This window comes from Sus scrofa, chromosome 1, assembly GCF_000003025.6.
Source record: "Sus scrofa isolate TJ Tabasco breed Duroc chromosome 1, Sscrofa11.1, whole genome shotgun sequence".
Classification (NCBI taxonomy): Eukaryota; Metazoa; Chordata; class Mammalia; order Artiodactyla; family Suidae; genus Sus; species Sus scrofa.
Window position 1 is genome coordinate 177,654,473 of NC_010443.5, and position 13,724 is coordinate 177,668,196.

Sequence of the window (13,724 nt, forward strand, 5' to 3'; positions counted from 1 at the left end):
TGTTGATGTCAGAGAGTGTTTTGCCTATGTTTTCTTCTAGGAGTTTGGTGGTGTCCTGTTGTATATTTAAGTCTTTCAGCCATTTGGAGTTTATTTTCATGCATGGTATGAGGGTGTGTTCTAATTTCATTGCTTTGCATGCAGCTGTCCAGGTTTCCCAGCAATGCTTGCTGTATAGACTGTCTTTTTCTCATTTTATGCTCTTGCCTCCCTTGTCAAAGATTAATTGACCATGCATGTTTGGATTTACCTCTGGGTTCTCTATTCTGTTCCATTGGTCTGTCTGTCTGTTTTGGCACCAGTACCATGCTGTTTTGATGACTGTGGCCTTGTAATACTGTTTTAAGTCTGGGAGAGTTATGCCTCCTGCTTGGTTTTTGTTGCATAGGATTACTTTGGTGATTCTGGGTCCTTTGCGGTTCCATCTAAATGTTTGGATTGTTTGTTCTAGTTCTGTGAAAAATGTCATGGGTAATTTGATAGGGACTGCATTGAATCTGTAGATTGCTTTGGGTAGTATGGCCATTTTTACAATATTGATTTTTCCAATCCATGAACATGGAATAACTTTCCATTTCTTTACATCTTCTTTCATTTCTGTGATTATAGTTTTATAGTTTTTGGCATATAAGTCCTTTACCTCCTTGGTCAGGTGTATTCCCTGGTATTTGATTTTGTGAGGTGCAATTTTAAAAGGAATTGTATTTTTGTATTCCTTTTCTAATATTTCATTGCTTGTATTGAGAAATGAGACTGACTTCTGAATGTTAATCTTATAGCCTGCTACTTTGCTGAATTTATTAATCAGTTCAAGTAGTTTTTGGGTTGAGTCCTTAGGGTTTTCTATGTATAGTATCATGTCATCTGCATATAGTGACAGTTTTATCTCTTCACTTCCTATATGGATGCCTTTTATTTCTTTGGTTTGTCTAATTGCTGTGGCTAGGACTTCCAAAACTATGTTGAAGAGCAGTGGTGAGAGTGGGCATCCCTGTCTTGTTCCAGATTTGAGTGAGAAGGCTTTCAGTTTTTCCCCATTGAGTATTATATTTGCTGTGGGTTTATCATAAATGGCTTTGATTATGTTCAGGAATGTTCCATCTATACCCACTTTGGTGAGGGTCTTGATCATGAATGGATGTTGGACTTTGTCAAATGCTTTTCCTGTGTCTATTGAGATGATAATATGACTTTTGACTTTTCTTTTGTTAATGTGGTGTATGATGTTGATTGATTTGCATATGTTGAACCATCCTTGTGAACCTGGGATGAACCCTAACTGTTCATGGTGTTTAATTTTTTTGATATGTTGTTGCATTCGATTGGCTAAGATTTTGTTGAGAATTTTTGCATCTATATTCATCAAAGATATTGTCCGATAGTTTTCTTTTTTGGTGGTATCTCTGTGTGGTTTTGGAATTAGGGTGATGGTGGCATCATAGAATGTCTTTGGGAGTATTCCTTCTTCAACCTTTTGAAAGAGTTTAAGGAGGATGGGCACCAGTTCCTCTTTATACGTTTGGTAGAATTCACCTGTGAAGCCATCTGGTCCTGGACTTATATTTGTAGAGAGTGTTTTTATGACCTCTTCAATTTCATTTCTAATGATCGGTCTGTTCAGTTGGTCTGTTTCTTCTTGACGCAGTTTTGGCAAGCTGTAAGATTCTAGAAAATTGTCCATTTCTTCCAGATTGTCAAACTTGTTGCCATATATTTGTTCATAGTATTCTCTTATGTTTTCTTGTATTTTTGCAGTATCCGTTGTGATTTCTCCTTCTTCATTTATAATTTTGGTTATTTGAGTTCTTTCTCTCCTCTTCTTAGTGAGTCTGGCCAGGGGTTTGTCAATTTTGTTTACCTTTTCAAAGAACCAGCTCTTAGTTTTATTATTTTTCTCTATTGTTTTTTGAATCTTTATTTTATTGATTTCTTCTTTGATCTTTATAATTTCCTTCCTTCTGCTGACTTTAGGACTTTTTTGTTCTTCTTTTTCTAGTTCGTTTAGGTGGAGGGTTAAGTTGTCCATTTGGGATCTTTCTTCTTTTTTGAGAAAGGCCTGTATTGCTATAAATTTCCCTCTGAGCACTGCTTTCGCAGCATCCCATAGATTTTGAGAGGTTGTGTCTTCATTATCATTTGTTTCAAGGTATTTTTTAATTTCCTTCTTGATTTCCTCATTGACCGATTGGTTTTTGAGTAGCATGTTGTTTAGTCTCCATGCAGTAGGTTTTTTCTCTTTCCTTTTCCCATGGTTGATTTCTAATTTCATGGCATTGTGGTCAGAGAAGATACTTGAGATAATTTCTACGCTCCTAAATTTATTGAGATTCGCTTTGTGTCCCAATATGTGGTCGATTCTTGAGAATGTTCCATGTGCATTTGAGAAGAATGTGTATTCTGACTTTTTTGGATGTAGTGTCCTGAAGATATCAATTAAATCTAACTTTTCTATTGTTTCCTTTAGGATCTCTGTTGCTTTATTGGTTTTCTGTCTAGAGGATCTGTCCATTGATGTGAGCGGGGTATTAAGGTCTCCTACTATGATTGTATTCCCATCAATTTCTCCCTTTATATCTATTAATATTTGTTGTATGTATCTGGGTGCTCCTATATTTGGGGCATATATGTTGATGATAGTAACATCCTCTCCTTGGATGGATCCCTTAATCATTAAATAGTGTCCTTCTTTGTCTTTCTTTATGTCTTTTGTTTTAAAGTCTATTTTGTCTGATATGAGTATTGCAACTCCTGCTTTTCTGTCATGTCTATTGGCATGAAATATTTTTCCCCACCCGTTCACTTTCAATCTATATGTATCCTTTGTCCTAAGGTGAGTTTCTTCTAGGCAGCATATTGAAGGTTTTTGCCTTTTTATCCACTCAGCCACTCTGTGTCTGTTGATTGGAGCATTCAGTCCATTGACATTTAAAGTGATAATTGATAGATGATTATTTATTGCCATTTTGAACCTCGTGTTCCAGTTGATTCTATGGTTCTCCATTCTTCCTTTCTTTTTTTGGTTGGATGGTCTCCGGTTATTATCTGTTTGAGTGTTTTTTTGTTTGTTTGTTTGTTTGTTTTTTCATTTTTTGCGAATGCAATGTTTGGTTTTGGCTTGTGGTTGCCCTGTTTTTTAAGTATGCTAACCCCTTCCTATAATTGTGTGTTTTAGCCTGATGGTCCTGTAGGTTCAAACACTTCATTACTATATTAAAATTAAGAAGAGAAACAAACAAAAAAAGGGTCTATTTATTTCCTTACTTCCCTTGCCCGCATTTTATGATTTTGATGACTCTTTTTTTTCTTATTAATTTTATTTTGTTTGAAACATGTTCATGATTAAATCTGTATGCTGGCTTATTTGAGTGACTGCTCTCTGATTGTGGTTTCCTCAATCCTAGTTCTTCATCTTCTTTTTTTTTTTTTCCTTTTTCCTCCCTTTCTTTTTGGTTTAGAGAAGCCCTTTCAGTATTTCTTTTAGCCTGGGTTTTGTATTTCTGTATTCTTTTAGCTTTTGTTTGTTGGAAGATATTTTTATTTATCCTTCTATTTTAAATTATATTCTTGCTGGATAGAGTATTCTAGGTTGCATATTTTTTCCTATTAGCACTTTAAATATCTCTTGCCATCCCCTCCTGGCCTGTAGAGTTTCTGTAGAGAAATCAGCTGATAATCTTATGGGGGGGTTCCCTTGTAGGTAACATTCTGTTTTTCTCTTGCTGCCTTTAGGATCCTCTCTTTATCACTAACTTTTGCCATTTTTATTATAATGTGTCTTAGTGTGGGTCTGTTTGGGTTCAGTTTGTTTGGGGCCCTCTGTGCTTCTTGTATCTTGAATCCAGTATCCTTTAGATTTGGGAAGTTTCCAGTGATAATTTCTTCAAATATATTTTCCCTTCCCTTATCTTTTTCTACTCCTTCTGGAATTCCTATTATGCGTAGATTGGCCCACTTTATATTATCCCATAGGCCTCTTATATTGCTTTCATGTTTTTTCCTTTGGTTTTCTGTCTGTTGACCTGATTGGGTGATTTCCATTATTCTATCTTCCATATCACTGATTCGTTCTTCTGCATTATTCATTCTGATTTTTACTGTCCTTAGTTCAGTTTGCATCTCTGCAAATGAATGTTCTAGTTTTTCTTGGCTCCTCCTTATATTTTCTAGTTTCTTTCTGAGGGTGTCTCCATTACTGTTCATATCTTCTCTTAATTCCTTCAGTATTTTCAGTATTTCTCTTTTGAACTCCAGGTCTGTCTGACTGCAGAGATCTGTTTCATTGTTGACTGTTTTAGGTGAGTTCTCCTGTTTGTTTGACTGGGGGTGGTTTTTCAGCTTCTTTATCTTGCTTGTTGTTTTCTTTTTCCTGGCGGAGTTGTACTCTCCGTTATCGGGCAGTGTTTGCCTTGTCACTGCCGTGGAATGTTTCCTGAGGGCTGGCATTGTTGATCAGTCTTTTTTGAGGCAGTGTGGCTTTTCTGGAGTGTTGGTGGGGCTAACAAGGTCTCTCTGAAGCAAAGGAGGACTTCCTGAGGGCAGACAGACCTGGGAGGTCCACACCACGATGGTAGCAGATTTCACTTGGCTGGGCAGAGCTTGCTCTGGTGTTTTTGGGCTGTGGGGCTCTTGCAGGGGGCTGGCAGTCCTTGGCAGCTGTTTCACAGGAGTACAGCAACCCCCAGGGTTGGAGAAGCCATCTGGGTCACTGAGAACCCAAGAGGCTCTTCCCCAGGGCAGCCCTACTCAGAAGGACTGTCAGAGAATGTAGGCAGATCTTTAACGGCCTGGCCAAGCTTTTTCTAGCTTTTCTGGGCTGCAGGGGCTCTTGCAGGAGGCTGGCGGAGTTGGGCAGCTGTTCTGCAGGAGTGCAGCACCCCCTGAGGGATGGAGCAGCTAGCTGGGGAGCTGCAAACCCAAGAGGCTCTTCCCCAGAGCAGCCTGACTCGGAAGGACTGTCTGAGAATTAGGCAGATCTTTTCACGGCCCGGCCAAGCTGTTCTAGCTTTTCTGGGTTGCAGGCCTTTTCCCAGGGGCTGGTGGTGTTTGGTGCTACTCCACGGGAGTATAGCCCCTCCAAAGGGCAAGCAGGCCAGGGCAGGGACAGCCCCTGTGGTGGTAGGCTTCAGTCAATTGTTGAGGCCAGCCCTCCCGGATGGCAAGCAGCCCCAGGTCCGGCGTGTATGTAATGGGTGGCAGGGAAATGCACTGGGAAGCACAACTTTCTGATAGCTAGCAGGCCGGTAAGCTCGCTGTGGTGTGGGGAGTATTCTATGGGGGCCCACCCCTTCTTCTCTCCCCTCCCCAACACTGGCGCAGACCTGGCTCTTCTCCCAGGTTCCCTCTGATGTGGCTTTCCACTTCCCTGCTCTTAGTGTATTGCTCCCTCCCCCTGCGACACTCTGCTTTCTAGTCTCCTAGGCAGTCTCTTGACAGACTGGTTTCTGGACCTCCCAAGCAGTCTCCACTCCACCCCGCCCTCCCAGCCCTTTCCCAGGGACTAACCTCTGGAGCCGAGATCTCGGTGCCCAGCCACCACCCAGGCATCTCAGTTTTTGGTGACTGTGCCCGTAGTTCAGATGATCTGTTCTTGCTCTGCTTTTCAGAACTCCAACTTACTTCTACACTCTTCTCTGCATCTGGAGATTCCTCTGGTTCAGTTGATCTTTCCATTGATCTAGGTGACTTTCCAGGGTGCAGGATCCCTTTCTCCTCCGCAGTTCCCTTTCAGGATCGTCTGTCCAGCTCGGATTCCCCTTCTCTCACTTGCCTCTTTTCTCTTGTTTTACCCAGTAATGTCCCGAAATTCTTGCCGTTATTGGAGCTTAGGTTCTTCTGCCAGCAATTGGTTGCTGTTCTGTGCGAGTTGTTTATCCTGTAGATGTGTTTTTTTTGTTGTGTTTGTGGGAGAAGGCGAGCGTGTCCCCCTACTCTTCCGCCATCTTGTCTCCTCCCCCACATTATTGTTTTGATTTCTTTCAAATATATCTTATGGTTTTGAGACTGCCAACATGCTAGTTTTTACCTATGGAGGCCAAAGTTTTCATGCCCTCATAGAAAATGAGGGGGAATGAAACTCATTTATGTATTTTATGGCTGTTTTTATTTTTTTTCTTTTAATAACCTTGTGATGTTTTTGAGGGAAGAAGGGGTTCTAACCTCAGTCCTACTGGTCCATAACTTCCTGTATATACACAAACACCTTTAAAGTTTAGAACAGAATTAGGCAAATTCAGTTCTTTCGGAAAATGATTGTTTTAATATTAATTATTTTGAGTGGAAATGTTGTACTTAAGAACTCTCAGGTGAATGCCATCCTGTGCCACAGATTTATTACAATTTTGTTCTCAACTTGACATTCCAGCATCTGATTTTGATAATTTAAATAGGTCTCATTTCTCTTATCTATAAAGATAAGCAAGCCCAAGGGTATATTACACTGATATAAGCAAACTGCATAGAACATTTTTCTATGAGGATTTTCCAATACATAAGAAAATAGACAACATATGGTGATATAGTTATTATCCTAAGATTAAGCATAATAGTTATTTCTTGCATTGGAATAAATGCTTTGCATGACTAGAGTACATTGTAGTCTAAAATTATCTGTTTTAACAAACATGTAAATAAGTTCATCTAGTGGTGGTATATTGTAGCCCAACTTTACAGTAAAGAGTCTTCAACTCATAGTAAGACTGAATCAAACCAACATTTTGATTCTAAAATAGCTATATCAAGTTTATATTTTGAGACCATATCCCCAGGGTCTCTAGGTTGACATTAAATATACATATAAAATATTTGTATTTGTACATTGCAGTAGGGACAATGAGGGTGTTTCTTAGCAATAACAACCATAATTCATAAGGATAAAATAATATCTATTTGGTAATTCATTCATTCATTCAATATTAAATAGCTTTTAAAAATTGACCAAAGATATTAAACAACATACAAGTAGGAAAAGAAGTATGCAGATTTCATGGAGAATATATTGCATTTAGGAGAGAGAGTTGATAAATTAAATATCAAACAAGATTGTAGTTTAGAAGTCAATCAGCATTATGGGAAAAAAAATAGATGGAGGCATATGGACAACTGAGGATGTAAGGTAAAGCTGCAACTTTATATCAGGTAATCAAGGAGGAATTATTGTGATGATGAAGAAAAGACTTGAATGAAATGAGAGAGGAAGTCTGTAGATAGCTTTAAGCCACAAGGAATAACCTGTTCAGAGGCCCTGAGTTGGCAGGCTTCCTTCCGGTTTTGAGGTATAAGAAAGAATAGAAAAAAGCAAAATAGGAAATGGTTGAGTTGCAATCAAAGTCAGAGAGACAGATTATGGACAAATTATGTACAGCCCTGAAAATTATGAGTTTGACAAGGATGTATTCACATGGCCACTACCCTTCCTGCAGGAGAGACTGGGAAATGTAGTCTTCCTTTACAAACTGAAGTAGAACTTATTTTTGCCACAAGTGAAAATGTACATTTTGTGGTGGGAGCAGGGCATGAGTATGTGTGGGGATGGAGTTGGCGTAAATTATTTGGTATGGCTAATCCACAGGACAGGTATTTCAAGTTCATTCTTTAACCACATGAGCTTCTTTTTAACACTTTAACACACATTTTCACCATAAAATTGAAGCAATGAAACTTTGTTTCAGAATCTCTCTGATATGAAGTTGCAGCTTTATCTTATATGTCTCAAAGAAAGAGTAATCTCAGATTCAGCTTTCAGATTCTCTCTCCTCAAGTTTCAGCAGAAATGAGACCTGGCTGGGGGAGAATATCCAAAACAGACCCTGTGCTTCTCCAGTTCTTCCCAGGCCTGGGTATTCAAAATCTTCCTTCAACTAGTTAATCTATAAATTAGCTCCTAGAAGCTTCACCAACCAGTTATGAAATGAGAGGTGTCTAAGACATATGAACCAATGACTATCACAGTAGATTTTTTTTTTTCTTTTTGCCTTTTCTAGGGCCGCTCCCGTGGCATATGGAGGTTCCCAGGCTAGGAGTCTAGTTGGAGCTGTAGCCGCCTGCCTATGCCAGAGACACAGCTACACAGGATCCAGGCCGTGTCTGCAACCTACACCACAGTTCATGGCAATACCAGATCCTTAACCCGCTGAGCTAGGTCATGGATGGAACCTGCAACCTCATGGTTCCTAGTTGGATTCATCAACCACTGAGCCACAATGGAAACACCAATCATAGTAGATTTTTAATACAAACCTGCTCTGTGTTAGGCACTAGTTTAGGATTGGGGAAATAGATGAAGATAAAATTGTGGGCATTTGCTTTCTTAGAATTTATTATCTAATTGGATGAAACATAAAAATAATATTAAGCAGTAAATAAAATGACTTTAGACTCAGAATAATTATAGATATTAATAATTATTATGAAAACTTGAGTATGATTGGTGGTAATTTAGTATAAGATTGAGTTTTGGAGTTTCTAGGTTAAATCAGATGGTCAGAAAAAGCTTCTTTTGGGAGATGCCATTGAGGCCATACTGATTTCCAGGGTGAACTTGTGATGTGATAGGAATGAAGTGTCCCAAGCAGAGAGAAGAGCTCTGGCCCTATGGTGGATATGTGCTAGATGTATTTGGGTATGGCATTGGTTCTACGAGATGAGCAAAAATCTCTACCTATTAAACCTGCTACATGATCTTCATTTTATGCCTTTTATATTAAGTTTAAAAATTTCTCAGAGATCTTACTAAATTTTTTCAAATTCTTAAGTATCTAAAATTTTTATTTACAATAGCATGTACATTATTTATCTTAATTCTCTATCCAAATGTTGCTGAAAATAAGAAAAATATTGATATTTGTATATTTATGTTTTCAGATGTTTTCAATGATACTTTACAGAATTCTACAATTCTTTTAATTTTTAATTTTTTATTTTTTTGTCTTTTTAGGGCTGCACCCATGGCATATGGAGGTTCCCAGGCTAGGGGTCTAATGGGAGCTGTAGCCAGTGGCCTATGCCACAGCCACAGAAATGCAGGATCCAAGCCACATCTGCAACTTGCACCACAGCTCATGGCAACGCCAGATCCTTAACCCACTGAGCAAGGCCAGGGATTGAACCTGCAACCTCATGGTTCCTAGTTGGATTCGTTTCCACTGTGCCATGATGGGAACTCCCTCTATAATTCTTTTAATATTTTTAGGTGGGTTATTTTGTCTGATTCATATAGACAGTCATACTGAGAGTGGAAAATAGGCAAAAAGGCAAAAGAATCTCCCTCTTAACACTAAAGAAATAAAAGCAAAAATAAACAAATGGAACATACTTAAACTTAAAATATTTTGCATAGAAAAGGAAAACATCATCAAAATGAAAAGACAATCTGCTGAAAGGGAGAAAATATTTGCCAATGATATAACTGATAAGGAGTTAATATTCAAAAATATATAAATAACTTAACTCAATATCAAAAAAAAACAACCCAATTTAAAAATTTTTATAGAAACACAAAAGACCCCAAATAGCCAAAACAATCCTGAGAAAGAAAAACAGAGCTGGAAGAATTAGGCTCTTAGAGTTCAGACTTTACTACAAAGCTACAGTCATCTAAACAGTATGGTACTGGCACAAAAACAAATACAGATCAGTGGAACAGCATAAAAAGCCCAGAAATAAACTGACTCATCTATGGTCAATTAATATACAATAAATGAAGCAAGAGTATACAATGGAGAAAAGTCAGTCTCTTCAATAAGTGGTGCTGGGAAAACTGGACAGCTACATGTAGAAGAATGAAATTAGGACACTCTCTAACACCATACACGAAAATAAACTCAAAATGGATTAAAGATCTAAATGTAAAGCCAGGTACTATAAAACTTTAGAAGAAAACATAGGCAGAAAACTCTCAGACTTAAATAGCAGCAATATTTTTTTGGACCCACCTCCTAGAGTAATGACAATAAAAACAAAAAATCAACAAATGGGACATAATTAAAATTAAAAGCTTTTGCACAGCAAAGGAAACCATTTAAAAATTCCAAAGAGATAACTCACTCAGTGGGGGAAAATCTTTGCAAATAAAGCAACCAGCAAGGGATTAATCTCCAAAATATAAAAACAGCTCATATACCTTTATATATTAAAAAAAAACTAATTAAAAATGCCCAGAAGATTTAAATAGACATTTATCCAAAGAAGACAGATGGATGACCAAAAAGCACATGAAAAGATGCTCAACATCCCTAGTTATTACAGGAATGCAAATCCAAACTCCAATGAGGTATCACTTCACACAAGTCAGAATGGCCATCCTCAAAAAGTCTGCAGCAGGAGGTGTTTGGATATTTTTGAGATTAATCCCTATCCAAAAACATATTGCTGCAGTTTATATCAGTGATAATTTGGCCTATGTTTTCCTCTAAGAGTTTTATAGTATACAGTCTTACATTTAGGTCTTTAATCCATTTTGAGTTTATTTTTGTGTACGGTGTTAGAGAACATTCTAATTTCATTCTCTTGCATGTAGCTGTCCAGTTTTCTCAGCATCACTTATTGAGGAGACTGCCTTTTCTCCATTGTATATTCTTGCCTCCTTAGTCATAGATTAATTGACCATAGGTGCTTGGGTTTATTTCTGGGCTTTTTATGCTGTACCACTGATCTATATTTCTGTTTCTGTGCCAGTACCATACTGTTTTTATGACTGTACCTTTGTAGTATAGTCTGAAGTCAGGGGACCTGATTCCTACAACTTCATTTTTTTTCCTCAGGGTTGCTTTTGCTATTCGGGGTCTTTTGTTTTTCCAAGCAAACTTTAAAATATTTTGTTCTTGTTCTCTGTAAAATACCATTGGTAATTTAATATGGATTGCATTGAATCTGTGCACTGCCTTGAATAGTATAGTCATTTTGACAACATTGTTTATTCCAATCCAAGAGCAAGGTATATCTTTCCATTTGTTTGTGTCATCTTTGATTTCTTTCATCAGCGTCTTATAGTTTTCAGAGTGTAGGTCTTTTGCATTAATCTCCCAAATAAACAAACACCTCCTACAGCTCAATATAAAAAAAAAAACCCAAATAACCCAATTTAAAAAATAGGCAGAAGATCTCAATAGACATTTCTCTGAAGAACACATACAGATGGCCAAAAAACACATGAAAAGATGCTCAACATCACTAATTATTAGAGAAATGAAAGTCAAGACTACTATTAGGTACCACCTTATACTACCCAGAATAGTCATCATCAAAAAGTCTATAAATGATAAATGCTGAAGAGTGTTGAGAATAGGGAATCCTTTTACACTGGTGGTGGGAATGTATATTGGTGCAATATGGAAAACACTATGGAGGTTCCTCAAAAAACTAAAAATAGAACTGCCGTATGATCCAGCCATCCCACTCCTGGACATATATACAGAGAAAGCCATAATTCAAAAAGATACATGCACCCCAGTATTCACTGCAGCACTATTTACAATAGCTAAGACATAGAAACAACCAAAATATCCGTTGACAAAGGAATGAATAAAGAAGTGTTACATATGTACAATATATTATTACTCAGCCATAAAAAAGAATGAAATAATGCCATTTGCAGCAACATGGATGGACCTAGAAACTATCATTTTAAGTGAAGTTAGTCAAACAGTGAAAGACAAACATCATATGATGTCACCTATATGTGAAATCTAAAACAAACAAACAAACAAACAAACATACAAAGACTCACAGGCTTTGAGAAAATTATGGTTACCAAAGGGGACATGTTGGGGGGTGGTGGGAGGGATGGACCAGAGGTTTGGGATTGGCATATGATGCACACTGAGGTGTATGGAATGATTGGCCAATGGGGACCTGCTATATAGCACAGAGAACTCTACCCAGTATTCTATGATAATCTATCTGGGAAAATAATCACAGAGAATGGATGTATGTCTATATGAGGCTTTGTTGTACAGCAGAAATTATCACAGCCTTGTAAATTAACTATAATTCAGTAAAACTTTAAAAAATTTAAACTCTACAAGCAATAAATGATGGTGAGGGTTGGAGAAAAGGAAATGCTTCTACATTGCTGGTAGGAATGTAGGTTTGTGCAACCACTGTGGAGAGCAGTGTGGAAATTCTTTAAAATACTAAATAAAAAACTACCAGGAAGTTCATTTGTGGTGCAGTGATAAGGATTCAGCATTGCTGCAGCCATGGTGCAGGCCTCAAGTGCACTGCAGGTTTGACCCCTAGCCAGGGAACTTCCACATGCCTGGCAAAAAAAAAAAAGAGAGAGAGAGATGTGCCATATGCTCAAGCAATCCCACTCCTGGGCAAACACCCAGAGAAAATCATAATTTGAAAGGATACATGCACCCCAATATTCACTGCAGCACTATTTACAATAGCCAATACCTGGAAGCGACCTGAATGTCTATTAACAGAAGATTGGATAAAGAAGATATCATACATATACACAATGGAATATTACTCAATCATAACAAAGAATGAAATAACGCAATTTGTAGCAACATGGATGGATCTAGAGATTATCATACTAACTGAAGTAAGTCATAGAAAGGCGAGTATCGTAGGAGATCATCAATATGTGGAATCTAGTAAAACATGGTACAAAATAAGTTATTCACAGAACTGAAAGAGACTCAAGATTTTGAAACCAAATTTATGGTTATCAAAGGTAAAATGTTGTATGGAGGGATGTATTGGGAAGTTGGGATTGGCATATACACACTCTACAAAATTGATCAATAACAAGGACCTACTATATAGCTCAGGGAAATCTATTCAGTACTCTTCATAGCCAATATGAGGAAAGAATCTGAAAAAGAATGGATATATATGTACATGTATAACTGATTTAACTTTGTTATACACTTGAAACTAACAACATTGTAAGTCACCTATACTCCAATAAAATGTATTTTCAAAAAAGTTCATAAGGCTTGAATGGACATTTTTCCAAAAAAGATATATAAATGGCCAAAATGCACATGAGAAAATGCTCAACATCACTAATCATCAGAAAATGCAAATCAAACCACAACGAGATAGCACCTCACACTTAACAGAATGGCTATTATCAAAAAGAGCAAAAACAACAGATGTGGGAGGACATGGAGAAAAAGCAACCTTTGTACCCTGTTGGTGGGAGTGCCAATTGTTGCAGACACTTTGGGAAACAACATGGAGAGTTCTCAAAAAACTAAAAATAGAACTACCTTATCATCTGGCAATTCCACTCCTGGGTATATATCTGAAGAAAAGGAAAATATTAATTGAAAAGATACAAGCACCCCAATGTTTACATATACACACAAAGATACATATATGCAATGGAAAAAAAGAATTAAAGTCTACAAATTGTTACAACATGGATGTACCTAAAGGGTATTATGCTTAGTGAAATAAGTCAAAGACAAATACTCTATTATCATGTATATGTGGAATCTAAAAAATAAAACAAATGCATATAAATATCAAAACAAAGGTAGAGTCATACATATAGAGAACAAACTTGTGCTTACCAATAGATAGAAGAAAGAAGAAGATAGGGGTAAGGGATTAAGTGAGAAATTACTGTGTGTAAAACAGATAAGCAACAAGGATGTATTATACAGCATGAGGAAATATAACCATTATTTTGTAATAAACTTAAATGTAATATAATCTATAAAAATACTGTAAATACTATATGGTACACCTGAAATGAATATAATATTTTA